General features: G+C 48.6%; 1 pseudogene; it reads left to right on the top strand.

Moving 5' to 3' along the window:
* The first annotated feature begins 2,094 nt into the window (after positions 1-2,094).
* LOC127197687 (pyruvate kinase PKM-like) lies at positions 2,095-9,822 on the top strand (annotated as a pseudogene).
* Positions 9,823-12,075: the final 2,253 nt, after the last annotated feature.

Raw genomic sequence — 12,075 nt, forward strand, 5'->3', positions numbered from 1 at the left:
CCTGGAAAGTGCTGGAAATTTGCAGAAAAAGAAGAAAGCTCAGAGATGGCATCAGGAAGGGGCATCTGTCTGGAAAACAGGAGAAGGTGGGAACTGAACTGTGGGCTTTTGGCAGGAGTGTGTGGACAAACCCAAGGGGTGACAGAGGCTTTGAACACGGGGAGGAGCTGTGAGTCAGTTCAGCTGCTGCAGAGGCTCACACAGTCCAACCTCACAAGAGAAGCAGCGCACAGCCTGGAAGCTGTTTGAATGTGGAAGCAAAGTGCAAGGTGTTTCTGGGAGGGTTCCCCAGCTGGCTGGAGGAGGAGGAGCGGTGGCCGTTGGCTTTGTGAAGCAGGTCCCTTGACCAATAACATCCTCTTGCTCTAGATTCCTGGAGAAGCGTGGAGAATAGCTGCCCCTGGACAAGGAGACACCCGTCGGGCGGAACACCAAGCTGTCCATCTTCTGCTTGGGAACGAAGATGTGGATGTTGGGTGCTCATTGTTGTTTTCCTTCCGGGGAGGAAATAAAATAGAACCTCACGCCTCTAATGACTTGTGAAGTGGCATGGGATGACTCCCAGAGGATGCCTTTGCAAATCATTGATCCACATTCAGCACCCTTTCCTCAGTCCACAAAGCCTCTCCTGCCCTGAGAGAGAACAGAGAAGTGGTTTTTTCTTTTCTCATGCACAAGTCAGCAGCAAATCTCCTCCAAGGATGGGATCCCACTCTCACTCCCACTCTCCTCCTCAGGGGTCACACTCCCACTCTCCTCCTCAGGGGTCACACTCCCACTCCCCCACCCCCACCCTGTGTTTTCCTGCTAATGCACTTTATCAGATCTTCCATGAAAAAGGACAGGCCCGATGACGCCCTGGTGTCCCGCATTTTGCTGAAACTTCGTTCATCCAGTGGCGAGGCACTCCGGTCCCTGCTGCAGAGCCCGGCCTGACATCTTCAGACCTCAGACCTTCAGACCTCCTCTCTGCCCTACGCATTCTTCAGGGACCACTGAGCCTCAGCACAATGGCTGCAGAATTGACACTGTTTAGAAATGAACAACGAAGGAGGCCCAGGCGTCCATCCATGAGCAGCAGGGCCACATCCCAGGTGACACCCTGCTTGAAGGGCTTGTGGACACAGCATAAGTACCCTCTGGGAGTATGGGGTGCATGAGGGAGGTTCAGAGTCTCTGGCCATAGGCCACCTCTCCAAGTGAACGGGCTTGGAAGCTCGTCACCTGTTCGAGTGAGAGACATAGCACAGAGAGTGAACTTTAGAGTCAGACCCTCCGAGCGGGAGTTCTGGACTCTGGCACATGGATGAGAATTCCTGGAAAGAAGCCATGTCTGCAAGAGCTGACTGATGGATTAGGCCTGCAGTGATGGAGTGGGGTTGGAATGTAGCAGATCCAGAGCCTGAGTACAGTTGATCTCAGGCTAGCTTTAGCCCGCTAAAAGCCATTCCTTGCCTGTTGTTTTTGTGTCAGACATAACATCTTGTGACAACAGAGGGAAAAAAAACTTTTTTAATGTGTTAACTTAGCAGACTCTACCTCCCACCAACACAAAAACAAAGGATGTTCTGGACAGCACCTGAGGTCCAGAGATGAGATCTCCCTGCTTTTCCCTGACCTGCCTGTCTGATGTTTCTACCAGTGCATTTGAAAAATGTCTTGATTTGTTACTTCCTTTGTTCTGTTACTATAAAAACTTCATGAAACTGCTTCCACACTGGAACATGGAATTCAGGGTGACCTAAATCTGTGTTCCTGGGCCATGGTCATTCATACTCAACTCTGAAATGCATTGCCTCCTGTCCTCTTTGAAATGGGAGCTCTGCTTTGGCACCGTAACCACTTCCTTACCATGACATTCTGGCCCATGCCTTATTTCCTTTGCTTGCTTTTTAGTTTCTTACTATGAAAATGGAGGAAATAGTCGCATGTCTCTGAGCACTGCTGAGGGGTGCAGAAGAAAATGCAATGGGTGGAATAGGTTGGGATGAGAGTGAGCCTCTGTGTGGGAGGCAATTGTAAGGGTGACTGTGGTTATTACAGGGGCCTCTGGCAGGGGGTCACTGTGCTGCAGGTCACAGTCATTCATGCCTCATGAGGACTTGCTGTGTGGCTAAAGATGATGACGGTGAGGATGAGGATGATGGTGGTGATGATGGTGATGAGGATACTGAAAATGACAATGATGGTGGTGGTAGCAATGGTGATGATGATGATGAGGAAGATGGTGATTATGATGATGATGAGGAGGAGGAGGATGGTGATGAGAAGGAGGAAGATGGAGATGATGATGGTAAGGATGAACATGATTGACAAATAACAAAGATGTTATAAAGAGCAAAGATGCCACTCGTGGCAATGAAGCCAAACTCTGTTGTTTAAGGAAAGAGAGGCAAAGGAACGACAGGTGTGACACAATCTCAGCACCAGGGTAGCTGAGGCAGAGGACCATGAGTTCTATCCAGGTCAGCCTGGCCTAGTTAGTGAAACTTTATCATTAATTAAATAATTTGTTAATTAATTCAAAAATAAAAGCAGGGAGGAAAAAAACAAATTAAAAAACTGCAGAGAATGCTACCTCTGTAAAGGTAGAAGGTGGATGTGGAATGAGTTACGAGATCTTCCTTCCATGCCTATAGGTTCTGAAGGCATCCAGAAAGCGGACTGAACATGCAGACTTTGTTTTCCTTTGTTGTGCTGTCCTAAACAGCAAAACATGGAGACCATTCAGATGACACTTACACTGTGTTGGGTATAAAGACAATCTAAATGACTTCAGTAAATGGGAGGAGGTGGGTGGGCGTTTGCAAATTCTGCAGAATATTATGTGAGAGACTGGAAGCTTTGTTTTGTCTCCAAAGTCTTGGATTCTGAAGGGCAGCCACAGCACACCCACCCACTGGAGGATGCCGAGGATCCTTCCTCATTGCAATGCTTGGCTACTGCAGAGGAGCACTGCAGCTACTAGGGTGGCTTCAGATCCAAGCTCTCTTCTTGTGGTCTGTTTGTTTTTGTCACTTAACCTGGCAGGAGTTTGCTTGTTTCTGAAACTCCACTTCCCAGGTACTGAAAAGCCCTTGTGTTCTCAGAAGATCTTATCACCTAGGAGTGACAAGGCCAGCTGATGGGAAATGCTGGCCATTGCAGAGGTGGCTTGTTTTCGTTAAGAGAAAGGGGGGAGGAGCACGAAAGCATGAGCGCATGTCATGTCACAGTGTGACTGGGCTGGGCATTTAAGAATGAAATAAAGGGGGGGACTGGAGAGACCACTCAGAGGTTCAGGGCACTAACTGCTCCTCCAGAGATCCTGAGTTCAATTCCCAGCACCCATATGGTGGCTCACAACCATCTATAATGAGATCTGGTGCCCTCTTCTGGCCCGCAGGTGTACATGCAGCCAGGGCACTCTATACATAATAAATAGATAAATAAATCTTTAAAAAAAAAAAAAAAAGAATGAAATGAAGGTACGTATAGCTTACAAACTAACAAGAATTCTTAACTCAAAGCATAGCATAGGCCAGAAGAAAATGTGCTATCAATATTGACAGCGAGCTCTATGAGTCCTCATAGGTCCCCAATTATTATGTGGGTCTTCCTTTCACAGGGTATAAAAGAAGGAAAAGTTTGGTTTTTAAATGGCATAGTAAACAGTTCATTATTTTGAATGACAGGCTTAGATTAGGTAAATCTTTGACCGCTGTAATGTATTTGATTTTTAGTCATATGCATTTCTAGTTGTGCATAAATATGAGGTGGTAACTAAAAGATTCTCCCTAAAAGTTCACTTTGAAGACAAAGTTTACCTTATTGTGTATGTACTCAGAACCAGTTTAGGCCAGTTCAGCCATCCTACTCTCCTTTCTTGGCTAGACATAAGCATAGTATGACTACATAGAATTCTCTAAGTTTGATGGCCTATATGGGACAGAGAACCATGATGCATTGTCCAGAGTAGAATATGTGTGCAGCTGGATGCAGGTAGGGGTCACAGGTTGCTAACATGTTGCTAGGCACGTTATTCAAAGTGGGATGTGGGTACAAAGTGCATGCAGGCACAGGTTCTAGACTAAGTACAGTATTACAACTGTGTGTAACACAAGCCAAGCACAGTCCCTGGTTGCTAATCTATGCTTGCCCCTCTCAAAAGAAGACACAGAGAGGAGCCTTGGGACTGTGAAAACAGAAGAGAGAGAGAGAGAGAGAGAGAGAGAGAGAGAGAGAGAGAAGCTTTTTGTGTTTCTGATGGAAGGAAGGGATGGAGGAAGAGAATGCTTACAACTGGCTACTGGCTAGTGGATCTGGGATAAGACATTGACCCTAATTGTTCTTGCCCTGGGGAGAGTAGAGTAGTTGACAATGGTCTAAAGTGTGCAAGTGCATAATAGAAGAGTCTAAAATGTGAGTACCAGAGCGGGGCCTGTTTTTGACTGGCATGGTCATGAGCAGGCTGTTTGCTGTCTTGAGAGAGGCAGTTCTTCCAGGGCTCACAAGGCACAGGTAGGTGTCAGAACAGAGAAAGTAAGAACCGTGATTCAGGAGCCGACATGTAAGAGCCTCTAGCATCACGACTTGATGAATATTTCTCTCCCAGTTTTCCTAGGAATTATCCCTGTCAAGGTAGAAAGCAGTTGAGGCTCCAATAAACACTCAAGAATCAAGTATGGATCGAGAACATGCATCAAAGCTCCCAGCCCTGACCCGGCTCTCTTGTCTACAGCAACGGTAATCCTCTGACAATACCATTAAAAAAGTCACTCTGGGTACAACATGGAGCATCATAAACCTATAGCTAACTCTGAATACAAAGCCCCCAGCTTTAAATAAAGGAGAAAATGAAACAAAACCCAGAGCTTGGGGACAAAGCCAAGGGCCTCTAATCTAACCATTGGTACTGCAGTCTTCTTGAGATATGGATGGTCTCCAAGGTCATTCAGCTAATCAGAAGAAGGAATAGAGCCCAGCACATCTCCTGACTCAAGCCCAGCTCTACCCACACTATAGTGTGCTGTTCTAGAACTATACAGCAACACGTTAGGGGACATTTATTTTTAAAAAGTCATTGGCAAGGCAGAAAAGCACAGAAGGAAACAACTGAGCAAACAGGGGGCACAGAGGCCACTTCCAAGGCCACCTCTCAGGAGCATATCATGTTGTTCTTCTTTCCTTTTCAGTTGTTATTTCTCGTCTCACAGAGGCCCTTTTGTTGTCCCTGTGACCAGGCCATTGTCCTAGTGGTAAGTATCATAATGTCTCAGAGTGTCCTGTGAGCTGAGTCATTCCAGCAACCCACTCTGATGTAGAGTGGCACCCCACCCCACGCACACCCCCAAGTCAGAATTTATTCCAAACACTCAGGGAAGAAGAAAAAAAACACTTTTTCATGAAAAACATTTTTTAAAAACTGAATCAGTAAATAAATAAAAAGTCAAATAACAATAATAGTCTGTCCAGTTTTGGCTAATGTCCAAAGAAAAACCAGCCCCAAACAGACATTTTTAGCAGTATATTTAGATCTTAGGCTTTATACCCCACATCTGTTGTCATCTGTAAGTCTTTTAGGTCTCAGCCACAAAAACTTGTCTTTTCAGAGATGGAAAACTGCAAGTTTGGCTATTTTGAACAAATGGGAGATGTACACAGCAAAGATATTGACACAATAATGTTTAGGGTTCACCAGTGTTGTCACCCAGGGTCATCTTGTCCCCTGGTAGAGTTATGCTCTTCTTGATAAGAGGACCGTAGCCATGCAGCCGGCTAGAAGAACACACTCTTTCTGATAAGAGAACAGGACTTAGTGGTGACCCGGGATTTACTGTGTGGCTGTGACCCAGGGCCGACCGCCACACACTGCCTGGTAGAGGCTTGTTCTGTCCTTCCAATGCCATGGCCCTTAATGGCCAACTGCAAACTGGGCTGCTTCCTTTTGTTGTGGGAATGGCGCCTAATTGGTGGCGATCTTAGTGAACAAACTGTAACAGAAACATGCTCTTCAACCATGTCAGAGGTACAAACCCTTTTCCTCTCTGCAGTTTCTAGCAAACTGGGCTAGGACGCTGTTCATCTTAGATTTGCGCTAGAGGCAACCCTCCTTTGCCTAAAGTCTACCCGTGTAGCTTAATACTTCCCAAGCAAGTTTTTTATGTAAATCCTAACACTAATTTACTACTCCCAGAGTCTCCTGTGTAATTTCCACTTTCCATTTCCAGCAGGTTCTGCATAGCCGCAAGCCTCAGCATACCCCCAGCTCATGTCAATGCAGCGTGCTCAGACCCTGACACGTGCTCTTCTCTAGATAGAATCCAATTTGTCGCTTCCACTTTTCTCTAGTCCCATAAGCAAGTTATTTCAGAGGAGCCAGAGCTTTGGGGTGATTCCTCTGCGTGATCCAGAGCCCTGTGCTATTAAAAGGCAGATTCAGTGGAATTTCAATGCTACCCAGACTTATTTGGGAACCAAACAGAACTGCAGGGCGAGGAAATCAGGTTAGACACAAGGAAGAATGTTCCAGGTAGGAAGGATTCCTCAGATCTGCAGTCCAGCACTCAGAGAGGGCTATTCCTTTTAAACTGGTTTTCATAAAGAAAATGTATCTGCCTTCTTACTGGGGTGTCCCTTCCCAGGGGACACACAGGCAGAGCAGTTGACCTTTAGAAGTCCCATCCACTCGTAAGAAAGGTTAGGGTTGCATCCAACCATCACCGTTTATGGTATGATGTTCCAACAAAGCAGAGAGAGAAGGAAATTAATCACTTAGGGGAAAGAAAAAAAAAAAGAGAATATGATTCTAGAAGTAACAAGCCTCCTCTGGCTCTGCAAACCTGGGGGCCTCTGCCTCCCTCCTGGCTCGCCCAGACTGCAGCACCTTGCGTTTTCATTGTATTGTTCTTGCCACAAGGCACCATCTCGTTTATCTTCTGGTGCTTGTGTTTTATTATGGGAAGGACATTTCAAGGGAGATTCACAAGTAATGGAACCCAGAAGATATCCCTCCAAAGCACTCTGTCCCGGCTACCCCGTCACCGGCTTCTGCAGCCTTATCCACAAAGTCCAGGACAATAAACTTGACATTGAAATTTCTTCATTTTGTTTATGTTTTTGTTTTTCTCTCTTTCTTCGGTGGTCTCTTTCCCCCAACTGTTTCTCTGTAGAATGAGAGGTGTGCTGGATTTCTCTGATAAATAAAGACAGGAATGAAACATATTATCATTTTGCCATTTTCACCTCATTTCTCTCTCTCTTTCTCTCTCTCTCTCTCTCTCTCTCTCTCTCTCTCTCTCTCTCTCTCTCTTTCTCTGTCTCTCTGTCTCTGTCTCCCTCTCTCTCTCTCTTCTCCCTCTCTCTCTGTCCCTCTCTTCTCTCTCTCTCTGTCTCTCTCTGTCTCTATGTCTCTGTCTCTGTCTCTGTCTCTCTCTGTCTCTCTGTCTCTGTTTCTGTCTCTCTCTGTCTCTCTCTGTCTCTCTCTCTCTCTCTCTGTCTCTCTCTCTCTCTCTCTCACACACACACACACACACACACACACACACACACACACACACACACACACGTGCTTTCTTTGCAGTGGAGCTGAGGTTTGAATGTAGGGTCCCGTGAATGAGCAGCTTTCACTGGACCTCACTCCAGCCCTCACAACCACTGAGCTCTGCAAAGTATGAACCCTTCACCTCTTTTCTGTGCCCCATCCTCAGAAGTGCCACTCTTCTGAGAGATTCCTAAGGCTCTGAAGTACATTGTGACACTTTCGGTAATGCAAATAGTTTCTTGCGATTTGCTTTTCAGAACTCTATGTGTTTTATCAGGGAGATACAAGCTGATTTAAAAATTTTCTTTCTGTTGTTCAATAGTACCCAATTCATAAATAAGCCACAATGTAGTCTATCATGTTATTGAATAGATTACATACATGTGATAGTCTATAGCACACTGACCTTATACTTGGTAATCCCATGATTTACAATTTGTAATCACTGGCTATAGTTTTGTTGTTTCTTCCAACATGGCTTTTTTTTTTTTTTTTAATGACAAGCAGCTTTGTCTTCCTTCCCAGTCCTCTCTCTCTCTCTTACCTGTTTTGCATGTAAGCACCACACAGAAGTGGGAAGTAGCAGACATTGCATCTTCTTCCTAATTTTCAGGATGATGTTTTTTAGATGGAACTGTTAGATACGGTTTGGAAGCAGAAACAAGAGAACTGGCACTGCAGCGACGCAACCTGACTCTGCAAACAGCTGATCTAAATATCGCAGCAGGATCTTGAGCATGCGCAGGAACTTCAGGAACCACACTAAAGCCACACAGCAAAGCAGGAACTTCCTTCCTTCAGACCCAGCAGTTCTCTGAAGCCGTGGCCGACACTCTCCTGGAACACATGTGCTGCCTGTACATTGACTCCACACCTATCACGGCCCACAACACTGGCATCATTTGTACCACTGACCCTGCTTTTCCTGAAGAAAATTATTAAGTCTGGAATGAATGTGGCTCATCTGAATGTCTCTCATAGAACTCTTGATCACCATGTAGAGACCACCAAGAACATATGGTCAGCCACAGAGAGCTTTGCATCTGATCTAATTCCCTACCGGCCTGTTGTGGTGGCTCTGGACATGGAGGGACCTGAGATGCAGACTGGATTCATCAAGGGCAGAGGCACTGCCGAAGTGGAGCTGAAGGAGGGAGCCACCCTGAAGAACACCTTTGGCAATGCGCACGTCGAAAGGTGTGATGAGAACACCCTGTGGCTGGATTATAAGAACATCGTCGAGGCGGTGGAGGTGGGCAGCAAGGTCTAGGTGGATGATGGATCATTTCGAGGCAGGTGAAGGAAAAAGGTGCTGACTTCCTGGTGACAGAGGTGGAGAGTGGTGGCTCCTTGGGCAGCAAGAAGAGGGTGGATGTCTCCAGAGCTGCTGTGTCAAAAAAGGACATCCAGGATCTGAAGTTTGGAGTGGGGCAGGGTGTAGACACGGCATTTGTGTCTCTCATCTGCAAGGCAGCCCACGTGCGTGAGGTTAGGAAGGTCCTGGGAAGGAAAGGGCAAGAGCACCAGAACACCAGCAAAACTGAGAACCATGAAGGCATCCGCAGGTTTGATGAGATTTTGGAGGCCAAGGATGGGATTCTGGTGACTCGTGGTGACCTAGGCACTGAGATTCCTGCAGAGCAGGTCTTCCTGGCTCAGAAGATGATGATTGGGCAAACCGTGCTAGGAAGCCTGACATCCAGGCCACCCAGATGCTTGAGAGAATGATCACGAAACAGCATCCCACCCATGCTGAGGGCAGTGATGTGGCCAACGCAGTCCTAGATGGAGCAGACTGCATCGTGCTGTCTGTAGAAACAGGCAAAGTGAAAGACCCTCCCGAGGCTGTGCGCATGCAGCACCTGATGGCCCGTGAGGCAGAGGCTGCCATCTATCACTTGCAGTTACTTGAGGAACGCCCATTAACCAGCGACCCCACAGAGCAGCCGTTGTGGGCTCTGTGGAGGCCTCCATCAAGTGTTGCAGCGGGGCCTTTATCCTGCCCACCAACCCGGCAGGAGTGCTCACCAAGCGGCCAGGTACTGCTGGCGTGCTCCCGTCATCATCGCAATACCCAGACAGCTCCCCAGGCCCATCTGTACCGCTGCATCTTCCCTGTGCTGTGTAAGGATGCGGTGCAGGATGCCTAGGCGGAGGACTTTGACCTCCGTGTGGACTTGGCCATGAATGTTGGCAAGGCCCAAGGCTTCTTCAAGAAGGGAGATGTGGTCATTGTGCATACCAGCTGGCACCCTAGCTCTGGCTTCACCAACATCATGCGTGTCGTGCCTGTGCCTTGATGGCCCTCTGGAGTCCCTCTTCTAGCCCCTGTCCCATCCCCTCCCCAATCCCATCCAGTAGACTAGCAACGCTTGTAGTACTCACTCTGGGCCATAGTGTGGCGCTGGTGGGCCCGGACACAAGGGAAAACCAAGGCCTCTGAAACATGGAATCCAGCCCAGCAATGCACGATTGGAAACTTTGTCACAAAACGGCAGCAACATCTCTGTGTATTTTGTTCCTATAGCAAGTTACCTAGAGAACTCCAGCTTTTGCCTGGAATCAGGAAACAGCAAGAGTAGGGCCTTGAGGGCCTGGGGCAGGTCTATGGGTGGCGTGGCAGTCCACAGGTCGGCCTGTCTTCCACCTCCCGCTGTGCTGCATGGCTTGAGGGTTCCAGTGTAGATAATCTTTGACCCGCCCTGACTTGCTTTTCCAACACGCCTGTCCTCCCCGACCCTTCCTTATGTACTCCACTCCACTGTCACTGCAGATACTAAAAAAAAAAAAAAAAAAAAAAAAAAAGTGGAGAGGCTAGATGGCTCAGCGGTTAAGAGCACTGACTGCTCTTCCAGAGGTCCTGAGTTCAATTCCCAGCAACCACATGGTGGCTCACAACCATCTACAATGTGTTCTGGTGTGAACTGTATATATAATAAATAAATCTTTTTAAAAAGTGGATTGGTGGTGGTGGTGTTCTTACATCAGTCAGAGGCAAAGCAGATGACAGTCCTTTGCTCATCCTAGCTTGATGCCTGCCTTGGGTGACCAAAGTTGTTTTATGCCTAGGACACATGAAAAGCAAATCAAATCAAAGCCAGGCAATGCAGAGAGGGAGGCGGAAGTCAGATAAGAGACCTGTGTTCAGCCATGCCACGCAGTGCAGGTGGAGGAAGATGCCCTCCACCCCACTGTAGAGCTGGACCGTAGACATGCAGCGCTCCACCAACCACCACGCAGCACAGTGGGGGAGGTGGAAGACAGACAGAGACCTGCGGACTGCCATGCCACCCATAGACCTGCCCTCTGGCACACAGCACAGGCAGGCCAAAGACACCTGCTTGCCAACATATCATCACTTAGAGGCCTGCCAGCTGCGTGACCAACCTGCTGCCAGAACCACCACAGTGTGCAAGTATGAAGTGGACAGATGAGCGAGAGAGAGAGAGAGAGAGAGAGAGAGAGAGAGAGAGAGAGAGAGAGAGAGAGAGAGAGAGAGAGAGAGAGAGAGAAGAGGAGCAGCTTGAGCAGTATGAGATGGAGATGTAGCCTGTTGTGAGTGGCTGGCCCCACCCCCTGGGGCCATGGTGAAGTCCCAGCCTGAGCTGCCACTCAGGGCCATGTCTGGGTTAATGGCTACGCAGTGGCAGGGGTCAGTGTTGATGTCTGTGCCTCATATCACCACCAGAGAACATGGGGACATCCCTGGTCAGGGCAGCTACCTGGGACCACATGGATCTCCAGGGGCTGCACAGAATTTATCCCACCCCTCACTGGCTGTGGAGCTCTAGAGAGCTGGCCCCACCTCCCACGGGTGGCAGCCCTCAGGAGAGTGGGCCCTGCGCTTCGTCCAGGCAGCGCAGCGCAATGGCTAGGGTGTAGGCAAGCTGGCCCCAAGGGCATGAGTGTGGAAAAGCTGACTCAGGCAGCTCAGAAAGCAACCCACAGGGTCATGAGCGTGAGAGATATAACTGTGCCCCTCATCAGCTGCAGCAGTAGGGAGAGTGGGCCCTGAACCTCCCCTGGAGGCTGATCCTGGTGGGAGTCGGGGTGCAGGTGATCCAGCCCCAAGGACAAGAGCTTAGGAGAGCTGTTCCTGCCATTCCTCTGCCCTGAGGTGGCATGGGTGCAGGGTGATGCCCTCCCCTCCTTGCCCCTTGACACCTGTGGCAGTTGGAGAGCTGGCCCAAAGGTGGTCATGAGAGTGGGAGAGTTGGCCCTGCTCCTCACCTGGGCAGCACAGTAGAGCTGGCCCTGGTGGAGGGGTCAAAGGTGAGCCAGCCCCGAAGGCAAGAGCATGGGATAGCTAGTGTGGGTTCAGAGATATCCTTTCCCTCTCCCCCCTTGCCACCTGCAGTAGTTGGGAGAGTTGTCTCTGAGGGCACGAGTGGGAGAGCTTCCCCCTCATTGGCTGTAGCACTTAGAAAAGTAGGCCCTGTATCTCACCTGGGCAACACAGGGGAACTGGCCATGATGGTGAAGGCACAGGTGAACCAGCACTTTGGGTGTGAGAGCGGAGGAGCTAGCCATGCCCCTGGCTGCAGCACTTGGGA

This window comes from Acomys russatus, chromosome 13 (genome assembly GCF_903995435.1).
Source record: "Acomys russatus chromosome 13, mAcoRus1.1, whole genome shotgun sequence".
Taxonomy (NCBI): Eukaryota; Metazoa; Chordata; class Mammalia; order Rodentia; family Muridae; genus Acomys; species Acomys russatus.